Here is an 18,652-nt window from a genome sequence, read left to right on the forward strand (position 1 = left end):
TTGGCTTTCTTATTTTGATCGAATAGTAGGTTGTTAATAGTGGTGTCCATTATTAAATGAGTTTACAACTCTATTTAACTAGTGGTATTTTTTTACTCTCGCCAACTTGGACAAGGATATCATAGATTAGTTAAAAACCTAAAGAAATAGATATATGATTGTTTTTGGTAATTTTTTCTCATATCTTACATATTTTGGTATATGTTGTGCTATTTCTTGAAATTGAGCAAATGTGATTGATTTTTATTTTATTGGTAATTTGTAGTATAATTGTGTCTATGTCTACTCTCATCCTTTCTCAACTTTCGATGGAGATACTCATTGGAGAAAACTTCCTTAATTTGAAACAGAATATCAACATAGAGTTGATTGGTGACAACTCCAAGTTCGTCATGATTGAGGTATCCCCAAAACGAGCATTGTGTCTGCACGTTCGTGATGGCACCGTAAATGCTTGGATATCACCGTCTCCGCACATACGTGATGACACTGTGAATGCTCGGATGGCATCGTTTCTACACGTTCGTAATCAACTCAACTATGGTCCGACGCATCTCATGAACAAGCTTCAGATTTTTGAGCCTATCATGGGTGGACCTAGTAAAGGAGGAGAAAATAAGACTATTGCAGTTGCTGCTGATCCAGCTAAGGCTGAAGCTAACCAAGCTTCGTCTTTGAACGCTGAAAACAAGAGGAATATTGGACAAAACAACAACCCCAAGCTGGCAAAGGCTGGAAAGACTAGTGCACAACCATATGTACAGACGCCTAAGGGGAAGAACAAGAAAAACAAGAAAGGTAAAGATAAGTGCTTTTAGTGCAAAGAAAATGGGCATTGAAAACGAGATTGTCCTAAGTTTCTAGCAGTTAAAAACAAAGGTAATGATTATAGTTCATTTATCTTGGAACACATGTGTTTTAGAGAATGATAAATCAGTTTGGATTATTGATTCTGGATCTACTAACCATGTTTGTAATTCTTTACAGCTTCTTGAATCGTGGGAGGAAGTGGACGAAAGCAACTTAAAGCTTAGAGTTAGGAACGGAGCGTTCTTTGTGGTCCAAGCTAGAGGAAGAGCTCGTCTGAAGTTCGGAAATAAATACTTAATTTTAAAAGATGTATTTTTCATTCTAGATTTTAGTAGAAATTTAATTTCAATTTCCATGTTGCAATTATAACGATTTGTTATGACTTTCACAAGTTCTAATATATCTATTTCTTTCAATGGATCACAATTGTGTATTTCATGTTTGGAAAATGGGCTTTATATTCTGCGACCTAACGAACCCCTCGCTCTTAACAATGATTTATTCAAAGTAGCTAAACCTAGGACCAATAAACGTCAAAAGATAAATAACGATAATATGGCATATTTATGGCAATTGAGACTAGGTCACATTGGCTATGATAGGATTCAAAGAATTACAAAGATGGATCTTTGAGGGAACTCACCTTAGGTGAATTACCTGTCTGTGAATCTTGTCTAGAAGGCAAACTTACCAAGCATCCATTCTCTGTAAAGGGCGATAGGGCCAAAGAACCACTTGATCTTGTGCATTCAGATGTTTGTGGACCTTTGAATGTACAAGCCAGGGGTGGTTTTGAGTATTTTGTCAATTTCATTGACGATTACTCTAGATACTCATCCCTTTACTTAATGCATAGGAAATCAGAAACATTTTCAAAGTTTCAGGAATTCCTAGCAATGGCTCAGAACCAATAAGGTAAAACGTTAAAGATCTTGCGAACTGATAGGGGTGGAGAATATTTGGATATGCAGTTTCAAGATCATTTAACTAAACTTGGGATTTTATCACAACTTACTGCCCCAGGTACTCCGCAGCAAAATGGTGTAGCGGAACGCCGGAATAGAACTTTATTGGAAATGGTTAGATGCATGCTTAGTTACTCAACTCTACCAACTTCATTCTGGGGACATGCAATTGAAACTGCGAGTGACATTCTCAATGTCGTGCCATCTAAATCAATCCCCAAAACACCTTTAGAACGCTGGAATGGTCGTGAACCTAGTTTATGCCATTATAGAATCTGGGGGTGTCCCGCCCACATCCTGAGGAAAAAGGAGGGAAAGCTAGAACTACGAACTAAAGTTTGCATGTTTGTTGGCTTTCCTAAAGGTACTCGGGGTAGACTTTTCTTTAGTCATTCAGCAAAGAAAGTGTTTACTTCTACGAATGCTACTTTTCTGGAAAATGACTATGTCCAAAACTTCAAACCTTGCAGCAAAGTAATTTTAGAGGAGATGGTTAAATAATTGACTCCAACCAATGTTCCATCATCATCAACGCAAGTTGATGATGAAATTCCCACTCTTCATGTCCAACCGACGCAAGTCAATTCAAATGAAGAAAGTACCACTGTTCCTGAGCAAACTGTCACAGACCCTCGTCATAGTGGGAGGGTTTCTAAGAACCCAGTTCGATATGGTTTGGATGGTGAAACCAATATGGTTGCTGGTGACACTAGTGATGATGAACCATTGTCTTTAAAACAGGCAATGGCTAGCACTGAAAAAGAACTATGGCTCGAAGCCATAAAACAGGAAACGGAGTCCATGTACTAAAATTCCAGCTGGGATCTTGTGAAAGCACCTAGTAACTTTAGGGCCATTGGGTGCAAGTGGATCTACAAGAAGAAATGAGGTGTTGATGGAAATATCGAGACTTATAAAGCTTGATTAGTGGCAAAGGGTTATACCCAAAGAGAAGGCGTGGACTATGAGGAAACTTTTAGTCCGGTAGCCATGCTCAAATCCATTCGCATCCTCCTATCCATAGTAGCCGCTCTCGACTATGAGATCTGGCAAATGGAGATCAAGACAACTTTTCTTAATGAAAAGCTTGATGAAGTCATTTATATGGATTAGCTAGAAGGATTTAAAGTAGCTGGACAAAAAGGAAAAGTTTGCAAGTTGAACAGGTCCATCTATGGACTTAAGCAAGCTTCTCGTTCCTGGAATCTTAGGTTTGATGAAATAATCAAAACCTATGGCTTTGAAAAAAATATTGATTAGCCCTGTGTTTACCAACTAAAGGAAAATCAAATAGTGGTATTCCTGGTTCTTTATGTGGATGATATCTTACTCATTGGAAACAATGTTAAGAAATTATTAAATGTGAAGAATTGGCTGAGCACTCAATTCCAGATGAAGGATTTGGGTGAAGAAATTTATTTTCTAGGTATCCAGATTATCAGGGATAGAAAGAACAGACTCTTAGCTCTATCTCAAGCAACTTACATTGATAAAGTGCTTGAACGTTTCTCAATAAAAAATTCCAAGAAAGGGCATCTACCGTCCCACCATGGAATTCATCTTTCAAAGAAGAAGTCTCCCCAGACTCCTGAAGAGGAAGATGCAATGAGAAAAGTTCCTTACGCATCTGCAGTTAGAGGTCTGATGTATGCCATGTTGTGTACTAGACCAGATATCTGCTATGCAGTGGGAGTAGTGAGCATGTATCAGTCAAACCCAAGACCGGAACATTGGATAGCAATTAAGCATATCCTGAAGTATTTAAGGCAGACTAGGGATTATATGTTAGTCTACAAGGGTGGTGTTCTGAACCCTGTAGGCTACACCGATTCAGATTTTCAGACTGATGTCGAAGACAAGAAGTCTACTTCTGGAATGGTGTTTACTCTTGGGGGTGGAGCTGTGATTTGGAGAAGTGTAAAGCAGTCGGCAATCTCAGATTCCAGCATGGAGGCTGAGTACATAGACACGACAGAAGCAGCTAAGGAAATAGTCTGGCTAAAGAAGTTCTATTAAGATCTTGGTGTAATTCCAGAAATGGATAAACCGCTTGTGTTGTTTTGTGACAATACAGGAGCAATAGCCAACTCGAAAGAACCTCGAAGTCACAAGAGGAGTAAGCATATAGAAAGGAAGTATCACATTATTCGAGAATATGTAGCCAGGGGAGATGTGAAGGATATGAAGATTGCAATTGAAGCCAATCTTGCAGATCCGTTTACAAAGACACTACCAGAAGCTACATTTGAAAAGCATATCAAGGAAATGGGATTAGTAGAATCAAGGCATTAGTTTCAATTAGTGCAAGTGGGAGTTTGTTGGGGTTTTCTGCCCGAATTAAAACCCAAATTCTTTGTAATCTCATTTTATTATCAATAAAAGAATAGAAATCATTTTTTGACTAGGTCAATCACTTTGCTCACATGTTTTATTTTCATGATTATTTAAATAATATAAACTTCTATTGAATCCCGAGCATATAGCTATTCTTATTTATAGTGACGTAATCACTATAACGCCCTACTTCCTTAGAGCCATTACTAAGTGAGTTTAAAATGTGCATTTAACTCGCTAATCGAGGTTTTAGGTCAAAAGTGTAACTAAATCATAAACAGAGTTATAAACTTTGAAAGTAATTCCATTTACTGAAAATCATAAAGTGTTTGATATTTGGGATCCCAAAATACCGTTTAAAAATGTTTACAACATATAAGTACAAAAAAGTCGGCTCTACGAAAAAATCTAGGTTTTAATACAATCATCTCTCAAAACCACTGGTTGTGGCAGCCAGGCAGGCCAAACATGTACGTGCCGCTTCACGCTCTCCGTACTCATGGTTGGTCGACTTTCCCCTTGCCCTTACCTGCACCACAGAGCACCCGTGAGCCGAAGCCCAGCAAGAAAACCCTCGCAAACAGAAAACATATGCATAACAAATACTTAGCATATAAACAGGTCATCAATAGGCTAAACACATATGACCATGCCATCCCAGGCGCTTTACCAGGCCCTGGGTTCGCGGTCCACACCGTGAGCATATCCCAGGTATCCTTTAGGGTCTCACCCTGGCAACTCGCACTCCACGTGCTCAATGCTGCTCCCGGCCCCTTGCCGCACTCGGCCTTGCACTTCACGTGCCTAATGCCGTTCCCAGCCCCTAACGACCTCGGCCTGCGCCATTCCCGGCTCTTGCCAAACATTAACACATATGCATACAAAGTATAGCAAAGCACATACTATACATGAATAAACTCAATCAAAGGGCTACGCTCTACAACACAATCATATAGGGCCCAGCTCTGCATATAAGCTCTATGGGAACAGTGGTTTTCTTACCTGAGTCATGAGCTTTCAAAGCACCGATGTCCCGAGCACAGTCCCCTAACCTGAGCCTCGCTAAAACCCTAGTCACAAAGCATTAACAATATTCACCCATTAAGTTCTAATCCGTTAAACAACTTCGAGCCATAATTCTAATCTCCGAGAGCTTGAATTCTATCAAACTGGGTGATAAAATCCATCCCGAGCCTTAACTATTGAATTCCCGAGCCTAAAACCCCTCTAGAACCAAAAAATGCTCTAAGCGTCGCGGCCCTAGGGACTCATGTCGCGGCCCCAAGCTCAACCTGAGGCCCTGCCTCAAAATAGCCCACACGCATCGTGGCCCTTCATGAAGGGCGCCGCGGCGTGCCTCCAATTCCAGACGCCCCAAGTTCTAAGGGGCTGCTGCTCAGCAAGAATAGAGCCGCAGCCCAACCCCTTGAACCCAGAAAAACTCACCATTTTCACCTCAAAAACCAGTCCAATTATCCCCAAAATCAAGCCAACAATCCAAACTAATTATCACAAAGGTTCTAACACAATCTCAACATCAAAACCTAACAGAGACTAGCCCCAAAATTCAGCCAAACAATCAAGAACAATATAAACTTAGCTAACATGCAAACCCTGAGAATATACCAGCAGCTAATCAGTACAAACTACTAAGATTTAAGCTTACCTTTGCTAAACTATGCCTCTATGTTGATCCTTTAGGTTCCAAGCTTTAATTCCTCAAGACTACCAGTCCAATTTCCTTAGCTTCTAGTTAGCTTCACCAAAATTCCCTTGACATGCCTTAGAGAAAGATGAAGAGAGTGAAGAGAAGACAACTTCAAGAGAGGGAGAAAGAGTCATTTTCTGAGTTTCTAAAAACTTCCTAGGCTTTGTTTTATTTAACTTACATTTTAAGGTTACCTCAAGGCTCGGGGTGCCAAAAACATCCCCGATGGCAAAATAGTAAATTTCCTCAATATTCCCTCCTAGACATTGTATCCTCAAATATATCTCCAAATATTTATTTCCATAACCCGATAACCCGTAAGATATCTAATACCCGAAATACCCCTCGACTCACCCCGAGTCAGATATTCAACCTCGTATGACTTTCTGGCTATCTGCTCCCTAGGACTGTCTCCAATCGTGCTACACAGATATATCACAAACATATCACATTTATACCCTCAATGGACTAAAATTACGAACATACCCCTAATAACCAAACGGGGCCCACATGCATATTTAATTCAACTAAACATGCATCTCTATCACATATTCACATAAATTCACATATTATATCCATAATTCACCTATTTCCCTCCATGCACGCTAATCAAGGCCCTAAGCCTTATTAGCAAATTTGGGTTGTTACAACTATCCCCTCCTTATAGAAATTTCGTCCTCGAAATTACCTGAACAACTCAGGATACTGCTCCCTCATCTCTGATTCAAGTTCCCACGTCGCCTCCTCAACCTTGTTGTTCCTCCATAGCACTTTCACCAAGGCGATGGTCTTGCTCCGCAAGACTTTATCCTTCCAGTCAAGAACTTGAACCAACTTCTCCTCATAGGACAAATCCTGATCTAGCTCCAAATTCTCATAACTCAGAACGTGCGTCGAATCTGACACATACTTCCAGAGCATGGACACATGAAAAACATCATGAACCCTTAATAAAGCTGGAGGCATCGATAGTCTGTAAGCTACCTCTCCAACCAGTTCCAGAATCTCGAAGGGGCCAACAAACCTAAGGCTCACCTTGCCCCAAACACCAAACCGTCTCACTCCCCTCAAAGGTGAAACCCTAAGAAACACATGATCACCAACCTGAAATTCCACGCTCTTGCGTTTCAGGTTTGAATAACTCTTCTGGCGACTCTAGGAGGCGAGCATTCACGCTCTAATCTTCTCAATCACCTCATTGGTCCTCTGAACCATCTCAGGACCCAAATAACTCCTCTCACCTGTCTCATCCCAGTGGATAGGTGATCTACATTTTCGCCCATAAAGCATCTCATACGGAGCCACGCCGATAGTCGCCTGATAACTGTTGTTGTATGAGAACTCAATCAAGGGAAGATACTTACTCCACGATCCCCCAAAATCTAGCACACAGGCTCGCAACATGTCCTCCAATATCTGAATCATCCTCTCAGACTGTCCATCTGTCTGAGGATGATAAGCGGTACTAAATCGTAACTGCGTGCCCATAGCCTTCTGCAGACTCTCCCAAAACTTGGAAGTGAAGGTGGGGTCCCTATTGGATACTATCGACCTTAGAGCTCCATGAAGTCGAACAATTTCCTTGACATATAACTCAGCATACTGCTCCACAGTATAAGTTGTCCTGACAGGCAAAAAGTGGGCGGACTTGGTATACCTATCCACAATCACCCACACCGAGTCAGGTTGTCCCACGGTCCTCGGCAAACCAACCATGAAGTCCATGGTGATATCTTCCCACTTCCATTCTGGAATCCCCAGAGGCTGCAACAACCTCGCTAGCCTCTGATGCTCAGCCTTGACTTGCTGACAAGTTAAGCACTTAGCCACAAATCCACCACATCCCTCTTCATGCCTGACCACCAGTACAGAGCTCTCATATCTTGGTACATCTTCATCGTACCCGGGTGCAAGGAATAAGGAGTGGTATGGGATTCATCTAAGATCTCCCGCCAGATATCAGAATCCATCGGAACGCAGATCCGACCCTTGTACTTCAGTAACCCCATCTCTGAAATAGAAAAGTCCTTAGTCGCTCCGACTAAGGCATTCTCTCTATGACCTCTCAATTAGGAATCCTTCCCATGCGCCACCTTGATCCTCTCGAGAAGTGTAGACTGAAGAGTGATGTTGGCTAACCGACCAACCACCAACTCTATACCCGCTCTAGTCATCTCCTCAGCTAGCTTATCAAATATCTGTCTCGAACTAAACAACTGTCCTGGGCCTTTTCGACTCAGTGCATCATCCACTACATTAGCCTTCCCAGGATGGTATAGGATATCACAATCATAATCCTTAACCAACTCCAGCCACCATCTCGGGCACATATTCAGATCCTTCTGAGTAAAGAAATACTTCAAGCTCTTATGGTCGGTATATATCTTGCACTTCTCACCATAAAGATAATGTCTCTAAATCTTAAGTGTGAATACCACCGCTGCCAACTCCAGATCATGCGTGGGATATCTCCGCTCATACTCCTTTAACTGTCTCGATGCGTAGGCTATCACCTTCCCAGCTTGCATTAATACACACCCCAGACCCTGTCTGGAAGCATCACAATAAACCACAAATTTCTCATTATCTGTTGGTAAACTCAACACTGGCGCGGTGATCAGTCGCCGCTTCAACTCCTTGAAACTGTTCTCACATCTTTTCGTTCAGACATACCTTGTCTTCTTCTTTGTCAGTTCTGTCAAAGGCGTAGCTATTCTGGAGAACCCCTCAACGAACCGCCGATAATATCCCGCTAAGCCCAGAAAACTCCTCACTTCAGGAACATTGCTCGGTCTAGGCAAATCTCTGGCTGCCTCAATCTTACTTGGGTCAACCAGAATCCCCTCCTTACTGATGATATGGCCCAGAAATGTAACTTGCGGTAACCAGAACTCGCATTTACTGAACACAGCATATAACTTATGCTCCCTTAACCGCTGTAAAACCAACCGCAGATGCTACTGAGAGTACACCAAGATATCATTGATGAACACAATCACAAACTTATCCAAATCATCCTTGAAAACCCTATTCATCATATCCATAAAAGCTGCTGGGGCATTGGTTAATCCAAAGGACATAACTAGGAATTCGTAGTGTCCATACCTCATTCGAAAAGCGGTCTATCAATCTTGGAGAACACTGTTCTTCCCTGTACTGATCAAATAAATCGTCGATCCTAGGCAGTGGATACTTGTTCTTAATGGTTAACTTATTCAGCTCCCTGTAGTCAATACACATCCTAAGAGATCCATCCTTCTTCTTGACAAACAATACTGGAGCACCCCATGGCGAGAAACTCGGTCTAATGAATCCCAAATCAAGTAACTCCTTGTAACTCCTACTTCTTTCTACAAATGCATTATGTCAATTATGAAAAATAAGAGACGATGTTTTTATTCACACTTTTGAGTGCATTACAATGTTAATTGAATGCTAGAGCTATTAGGTAAAGTGGAAGAATAACTAATGAATACGCAACTATAATATTCATGGGCATTTCATTAGTATAATAACCATAGAATGATGTTAAATACAAGCAAACAATCACTAAAGTTATGAACAATAAAGAGAAATTCATGATTTGATGATGAATTTTATCTAGAAGGTTAAGAGATGAAGAAGTTGTGCAAGTAAATGGTTGAATGAACAAGTATTTATAGGAAAAAAACTAGCCGTTATGATCGTTGGTGAATAGTGATCCGACTGTTGGAAACAGTAACCTGATCGTTGGGGATATAGTTGTATTCTATTATGGGATTTTAACAATTCTAAGTTGTTGAAATAACTAACAGGTGAGAATAATTAATTTATGGAAGTTAGAGAAACTTTTTCAGAAAAGTTTGTGAGTAAAAAATGCTGGACTAAGTAATATAAGAAGATTGGGAAATTTTCATTTTTTTACTATTCACCGGGTACTATTCATAGTGGGTCCCACATGTTGATGCAGTAGTGACACAGTGATGACTTCAGCAAGTTACTATGCTTGATATTTTGAATATTTTATTATTTTACTATGCTTGATATTTTAAATATTATATTATTTTACTATGCAGCATAGTAACCCAATGTTTTCCTATAAATAGAGTCTTTCAGAATTCATTTTTGAATTACAAAAAATCCTTCTTTCTCTCACTCTACCCAAAAAAATTTCTTAACACCCTTTTAAAGTTCTAAATCTCCAAGATCTAGGCGAAGTTCTATCCGTAACGCTAGTCTACGAAAACCTTTTAGGTAAGCTTTTTCCCGAGCCTTTCATTTCAGTTATTTAGTTATTATATATATATACAGATTATTTTACTATGTCGTTATAATGCCAAAAGTTATATATAGATTATTTTATCATGCTGTTATAATACCAAAATTTATATATAGATTATTTTACTATGTCGTTATAATGCCAAAATTTATATATATAGATTATGTTACTATGCCATTATAATGCCCAAAATTTGTACACAGATTATTTTACCATATCGTTATAATTTACAATGCCAAAATTGAAATATAAACTATTGTTTATGTGTCATTATAATGCTAAACTTATATAGGCTATGGTCACACTTTAGACTATTATTATGGACTTTTATGACCTTATTCCTTATTATCATGGACAAGTATTATGACCAGGACATTTCCGTATGACCATGACCATGACCACGACTTTTAGACCGAGATCTTGCCATGGACAATTATAGTATGACCATACACCTGGACATAAAATAAACAATAAAATAAGAAAAATAGAATAACAACAATTATAAACTAAAATTACATCATGTAGATTTTATGTAAGTTAATAGTTTGTATTTTTATCAGGAAGCTAACAATTTTGGTTGTTTTATCAAGACGCAAGGTAAGTAGAATCCTCATCTACAATACAAGTATTTTATGTGTCTTATGTGCATTTATATGCTTTATATGTTATCCTGCCATGTTGTTATGCATAAGTTATTTTTAAGAATGTTATATTTCTTATGCATAAGCACGTTTAATGTTCACAAACAAGTTATTGAAAGCGTTAAAGTAGAGGTGCTGCTTGGGAGACCTATGTCCCAAAAATGTAAGTAGGGAGATGTACTTCCCTATATAATGAATTTTTATGAGGGAGAAATTCCCTATTATTATGTTTATGTTCAGGTGGGAATGTGATTCCCTATGTAATGCCGGCAGCAGCATCCTCTAGGGCCCAAAAGAAAGGAATTTGAAAGAAAGAAAATACATAACATGTTGCATGTTTATTTTAATGCATATGAGGTAGTTATTCTGCTTACTGAGCCTTAGCTCATCAGATAATGTTTTGTATTGTTGGTAAGATGCCCCAATTATAAATTGTTGATGAGTATACGTGGAGCCAACATGAGTGTACATATGGGGCTGACCTGAAGGAAGTGGAGTTTTGCTATATGCTATTCTATAAATAAACAAGAAACTTGATTTTATATTTATATTTCATAAAAAGTATTTTGTGAACTTTATAATTTTCATAAAGCTTTAAAAGTATTTCATGAACGTTGTAATTTACATAAAGCTTTTAAATTTATCAATTTGATACATCTCTAATTCTACGTTAAGGTGTAGTAACGCCACGAAAATTATTTATAAAAGTATTGAGATTTGTATGTAAGATAAAGTTTTTATTTAGTTTGTGGGTATTGTATGGTTTGAAGTTATGAACATTAGTTTATGCATTGTTTAATAAAGTTTTTTTAAAATTCAGAATTTCAGTATTGTCATATTCAGGTTAAACTTTATTTATTTTTTACACTATATATGTATGTTAAGAAAGGAGGTCGTTACACTCCTGCAACTGAATCTTCAACTCTTTTAACTCCACTGGAGCCATTCTGTAAGGTGTCCTAGATACTGGCTCTGCCCCTGGCGCCAACTCTATAACAAAATCAATCTCCCGCTGCGGTGGCAACCCTGGCAGATCTGCTGGAAACAAATCCGGAAACTCACACACCAATCTAGTCTCATCAGGTCCAACCAACACCACCCTAGCAGTATCCACAACGCTCGCTAGGAATCCTATGCAACCTTCCTGCATCAAGTCTCTAGCCTTCAATGCTGAAATCATAGGTAACTGAGGTCCATTAGCTATCCCCACAAATACAAAGGGTACCTCCCCTTCTGGTTCGAAAGTTACCATCCTACGCTTGCAGTCAATTTTCGCCCCATACTTCGATAGCCAATCCATCCCTAGAATCATGTTGAAGTCATCCATCGCAAGCTCAATCAGATTAGCAAACAACTCCCTACCATCTAACTCTACTGGTAAAGCTCTAGTCCATCTTCTAGAGACTACCAGTTCCCCAGTCGACAATAAAGTCTGAAAACCCCTAGCAGACAACATACTCGGTCTACACAGCTGGTCTATCACTCTAGTAGACACAAACGAATGAGTAGCTCCTGAATCAAACAATGCAGTAAAAGAGGATCTAGCACTAGAAATCTGACTTGTCACAACCGAGGGGCTAGCCTCTGCCTCAGTCTGAGCCAAAGTAAATACCCTGGAAAGAGCAAGACTGTCACTCTCCTTCAACTCCTCTTTCATGACTTGAGGGCAGTCCCTCTTCAGATGACTGGCACTCCCACAGACAAAACAGGCCCTAATCCTGCACTCACCCTAGTGTCGTCGTCTGCACCGCGGACACACTGGAAAACTCATCCAGTTGTCACTTCTACCCTGACGGCCAGTAGAAACACCCTGTGCCCTCCTATCTGAACTGGGAGGAACAAAGGAATCTGGGGCCTTCCTCTTCTGCTCACCAGAGCCACCAACCCGATTGGATCTAATAAAAGGAGGCATTGTCCTCTTGGCAACGCGCCTAACAGTGCTTTCCTTCCAGATCTGGTCTTCAGCCCCCTCAGCTGTAAGGGCCTTGTCTACAACCTGAGCGTAAGTAGTAGTCTCTGGATTCAAGGTAATCTTTACATCACGGGAAATCATAACATTCAAACCCTGTATGAACCTGTCTCTTCTTGTCGCATCAGTCGGCAATAAATCTGGCAAAAACTTCGCCAATCTGTCAAATCTCAAGGCATACTTAGTCACGGTCAACCAATTCTGAGTTAGGTTGATGAACTCGTCAACCTTCGCAACTCGAACTGCCACACTGTAATACTTTTCATTTAATATGTTTCTGAACTCCTCCCAAGTCATAACTGTTAAGTTCCTTCTCTGAACTACCACATCCCACCAAATGCGAGCATCCTCTCTAAACATATAGCTAGCACAAGCTACCCTCTCATTTCCCTTAACCCTCATAAAATCCAGAATTGAGGAAAGCATATTTATCCACTGCTCTACACGCAGTGGGTCTGATCCACCTTCAAAGGTGGGAGGATGTTGTTTCCTGAACCTCTCATACAAAGGTTCCCACCTGTTCTCCATAACAGGTTGAACCGACACTGGTGCCACAACCTACTGAACTGGCAGCCCAGTGACCTGAGGTGGGGCCTGCTGCCTTAACTGTCGAAGCTCTTCCTCTATTCGTTGCAGTCTTGCTTCCATTTCGGCAAACATCTCTTGCCAATTCTGTGGGGCAGGTGGAGGGTCTTGACCCTGGTTGTCATCCTCGGCTCTACTGCCGCGGAGTCTAGATGATTGTCGAGGCATCTCAACAAATATGCCTGCAACCAACGACGCCGCTCATCAGGCACAATAACAACATCCAAAACCACCCCCCAATCACTTCAACCAACCACAGACAGTAATTCACATAACGTATAGATAGCATATAACACACAACAGGCCATGCCCTGGCATCATGCATATGTTAACTTATTCATCATGCTCTATATGAAATAAGCAGGCAAACAGGGCATTCAAGTACATATTCAAGCATATTAATCAATCATACCAACCAACCTTGAGTCAAGCTTGTCACTGACAGCGAGCGTACATGTTCGGTCAATCTCCAGAACCATAAACCTTAGCTCGCTCTGATACCAAGTTGTAACACCCTACTTCCTTAGAGCCGTTACTAAGTGAGTTTAAAACGTGCATTTAACTCGTTAATCAAGGTTTTAGGTCAAAAGTGTAACTAAATCATAAACAGAGTTATAAACTTTGAAAGTAATTCCATTTACTGAAAATCATAAAGTGTTTGACATTTGGGATCCCAAAATACCATTTAAAAATGTTTACAACATATAAGTACAACAAAGTCGGCTAGACGACAAAATCTAGGGTTTAATACAATCATCTCTCAAAACCACTGGTTGTGGCAGCCAGGCAGGCCAAACATGTACGCGCCGCTTCATGCTCTCCGTACTAATGGTTGGTCGACTTTCCCCTTGCCCTTACCTGCACCACAGAGCACCCGTGAGCCGAAGCCCAGCAAGAAAACCCTCGCAAATAGTAAACATATGCATAACAAATACTTAGCATATAAACAGGTCATCAATAGGCTAAACACATACGACCATGCCATCCCAGGCGCTTTACCAGGCCCTGGGTTTGTAGTCCACACCGTGAGCATATCCCAGGTATCCTTTAGGGTCTCACCCTAGCAACTCGCACTCCACGTGCTCAATGCTGCTCCCAGCCCCTTGCCGCACTCGGCCTTGCACTTCATGTGCCTAATGTCATTCCCGGCCGCTTGCCGTTCCCAGCCCCTGCCGACCTCGGCCTGCGCCGTTCCCGGCTCTTGCCAAACATTAACACATATGCATACAAAGCATAGAAAAGCACATACTATACATGAATAAACTCAATCAAAGGACTACGCTCTATAGCACAATCATATAGGGCCCGGCTCTGCATATAAGCTCTACGGGAACAGTGGTTTTCTTACCTGAGTCCTGAGCTTTCAAAGCACCGATGTCCCGAGCACAGTCCCCAAACCTGAGCCTCGCCGAAACCCTAGTCGCAAAGCATTAACAATATTCATCCATTAAGTTCTAATCTGTTAAACAACTTCGAGCCATAATTCTAATCTCCGAGACCTTGAATTCTATTAAACTGGGTGATAAAATCCATCTCGAGCCTTAACTATTGAATTCCCGAGCCTAAAACCCCTCTAGAACCCAAAAATGCCTTAAGCACCGCGGCCCTAGGGACTCATGCCGCGGCCCCCAGCTCAACCCGAGGCCCTGCCTCAAAATAGGCCACACGCGCCGCGGCCCTTCATGAAGGGCGCCACGACGCGCCTCCAATTCCAGACGCCCCAAGTTCCAAGGGGTTGCGTCTTAGCAAGAACAGAGCCACGACCCAACCCCTCGAACCTAGAAAAACTCACCATTTTCACCTCATAAACCAGTCCAATTATCCCCAAAATCAAGCCAACAATCCAAACTAATTATCACAAATGTTCTAACACAATCTCAGCATCAAAACCTAACAGAGACTAGCCCCAAAATTCAGCCAAACAATCAAGAACAATCTAAACTTAGCTAACATGCAAACCCTGAGAATATACTAGCAGCTAATCAGTACAAACTACTAAGATTTAAGCTTACCTTTGCTAAACTATGCCTCTGTGTTGATCCTTTAGGTTCCAAGCTTTAATTCCTCAAGACTACCAGTCCAATTTCCTTAGCTTCTAGTTAGCTTCACCAAAATTCCCTTGATGTGCCTTAGAGAAAGATGAAGAGAGTGAAGAGAAGACAGCATCAAGAGAGGGAGAAAGAGTCAGTTTCTGAGTTTCTAAAAACTTCCTAGGCTTTGTTTTATTTAACTTACATTTTAAGGTTACCTCAAGGCTCGGGGTGACAAAAACGTCCCCGAGGGCGAAATAGTAAATTTCCCCAATATTCCCTCCTAGACATTCTATCCTCAAATATATCTCCAAATATTTATTTCCATAACCCGATAACCCATAAGATATCTAGTACCCGAAATACCCCTCAACTCACCCCGAGTCGGATATTCAACCCCGTATGACTTTCCGGTTAACTGCTCCCTAGACTGTCTCGGATCGTGCTACATAGATATATCACAAACATATCACATTTATACCCTCAACGGGCTAAAATCACGAACATACCCCTAATAACCAAACGGGGCCCACATGCATATTTAATTTAACTAAAAATGCATCTCTATCACATATTCACATAAATTCACATATTATATCCATAATTCACCTATTGCCCTCCAGGCACGCTAATCAAGGCCCTAAGCCTTATTAGCAAATTTGGGTCGTTACAATCACAGTGGAATATAAATATGATTATATGTTCAAAATAAGTTAGTCCTAAGATTAGTCAGTGCATAGGATTTACACTGACTTGCCAATCTACGATATGATCTACTTACACATTACAGTGTTATGTTCTTTCCAGAACATTAGCAAAGTAGATAAGATCGGATTTATTTGTTACATGGGACTAGACCGATATTGACAGTTGATAAGATAAGTAAACATACCATTATTATCTATTCTAGTCATATCATATAATTTACCATAGGTCAATTCAATCTCAATTCTGAGTGGTTAGTATTATAACTGATTGTATTATTTGAGTTCTTTTACTTGTTCATTACCAACTTACCCTACGGACTAGCCGATACTTATATCTTGGGAACTCAGTAGTATAATTGAGTGGGAGTGTTAATCATAGATAAAAACATCTATAGCTTCTGATGAAGAAGTGAAATGATGGTTTCCTTTTAGTTTGGTTCAAGGTATTAAATGATAGAGATCTCATTTCAGTAATTAAATTAGTTTACTGAAATATCATTTACAAGGAACTAAGTGTTTTAAGGATAAAATACAATGAGGTGTAAAAGGATATTTTAGTCCTTTCTCATTGTAGATCGTCTATAGAGGATTGAGTGACAATAATGGTTGTAACAATGGATAATTAATAGCGTATCTATATTTGTTATAGAGCATTCTATGAATTCAAGAGTGCAATTCCAAGACTATAATGGAGTCACGAGGAATTAATAAGTTAGTAAATTTATTTGTTAGATTAATGATAACTTATTGGAGCTTGATTTCATAGGCCCATGGTCCCCATTGTACCTTGGATAAAATCATCTAGATAGTCTCAATTAATTGATTTAATTATCAATTAGAATTATCAAAGTTGACCAGGCCAATTTTGGATAGATTCACAGAGTTGTGTAATTTTGAGAAGAAAAGAGAAATCATGGCAGATTTATTAATTAAGATAAATTAGTATCTAAATTAATAAATAAGTTTAAATCAAGGTTCAAATTTTAAATAATTAATTTGATAAAGGATTTAAATAATTAAATCAATAGAAAATAATACATGCCTTGATTTTAAGTTCAATGGGCTTATAATCAAATGAGAAATTTCAAGGGCCTAAAGCCAATGATAATTTCGACCTAGGGCTTGAAAATGGATATTATTTTATTGATTTTTTAATTACATTAGATGGCCTAATTGAGTCTATAAAAGGAGTGCTTATAGAGAAGTCAAAACATAAGTCACAAGTTAGATTTTTTGATAGTTTTAGATTCTCTCTAAACACAAGTCCTTTTCTAAGCCTCTTTGTTATTTTCTCTTCTTCTTTTTGTATCTATCTCATGTGTTGAGAATTGCCCACACTAGTCTAGGTGATTCTAAGGATACATTGGAAGACTGTGAAGAAAATAAAAGATCGGTTCAGTTTCTTGATAATACTCTGTGACATAGAGGATACAAGAGTTAGAGAAACTGAAGGAATGACTCTTTCATTTCGCTGCGTATATTGTAAGTATTCTTGTCTTTGTTTCTCTTTCAATTCAATTTTAGAAACATGTTCTAGGTTATCTCATATTAATTTGTTTAATATTAGATCTACATGAAAATAAATAAAGATCCTGTATAAATTTCCTATGGCCCCCTAACTATGGCCATAGGAAGGGCTGGGATTAGTAAAATCATTCCCACTACTATGGCCCCCTAACTCTCAATATAGAACTCGGTCCATTGATTTGTATCCACCATTACCGAACTTGGTTATTATTTATTAAATTTATTATTTATTATGATTGTAAAAAAAAAACTCATACATGTTAAAAAAATAACAATAATATTCATTTGGAAAAAGATTTTCACCAAGTACAATCATAAATGCAAAAATAATAAATAAATAAATAAACTAATCTAAAAATCAGGATCTTCTACATCTGACCATTCATCTAACATATCATCATCTATCTCCTCATAATCATCATTATCTTGGGCTTCAGAATTTCCTCGGGGAAGATTCGTAAAGATTCTATGTTTTTTCTCATTAGTGAATTGGAATTCCATCTTAGAGGTGAACCTAAGTATGAGAAAATAATATATCATAGTTATTGGTAATTCATCTTCATCATCTATAGTCTCCAATATTTCTTTTAATGCTGAAATTACAGAAGTATAATCTTTAAAAAGCCTAATTATTAAGACATATTGCTCCATAGCTCTCATCATAATTTGCTTGGTAGTTTGGAGGTGAACTATCTCCTTGTGTAATAAAATCAATCTCCGAGTGATTCTTTCTAACACTCATACTGTATTCCTTGGCACTCTAATCCTTTTTAATGCCTTAATGGCTCGGATATCCTCATAGGTCAAGGCTTCATCCATTCTTAACTGAAAACATAAGGACTAAAACGTTAGCTAATAACATAAACATAATAACTATAACATAAACACTTACATTAGCGGTTAGATTCGGAGCTTGTGCATGTGTATCAAGGAAAACTTCATGCATATGAATCGTTGCTCTGATACCAACTGTAATGACCCAACTATTTCTAAGACCTTGGACCATTAAAACTACAAGACATGGCTATTATTTTGGGAAACATAAATAAGAAAGAACATAACTTTATTTAAAACCCAAAATATTGTGCCAAAACAAAATAAGGTAAAAATATAAAATA

Source organism: Humulus lupulus, chromosome 3 (genome assembly GCF_963169125.1).
Source record: "Humulus lupulus chromosome 3, drHumLupu1.1, whole genome shotgun sequence".
Classification (NCBI taxonomy): Eukaryota; Viridiplantae; Streptophyta; class Magnoliopsida; order Rosales; family Cannabaceae; genus Humulus; species Humulus lupulus.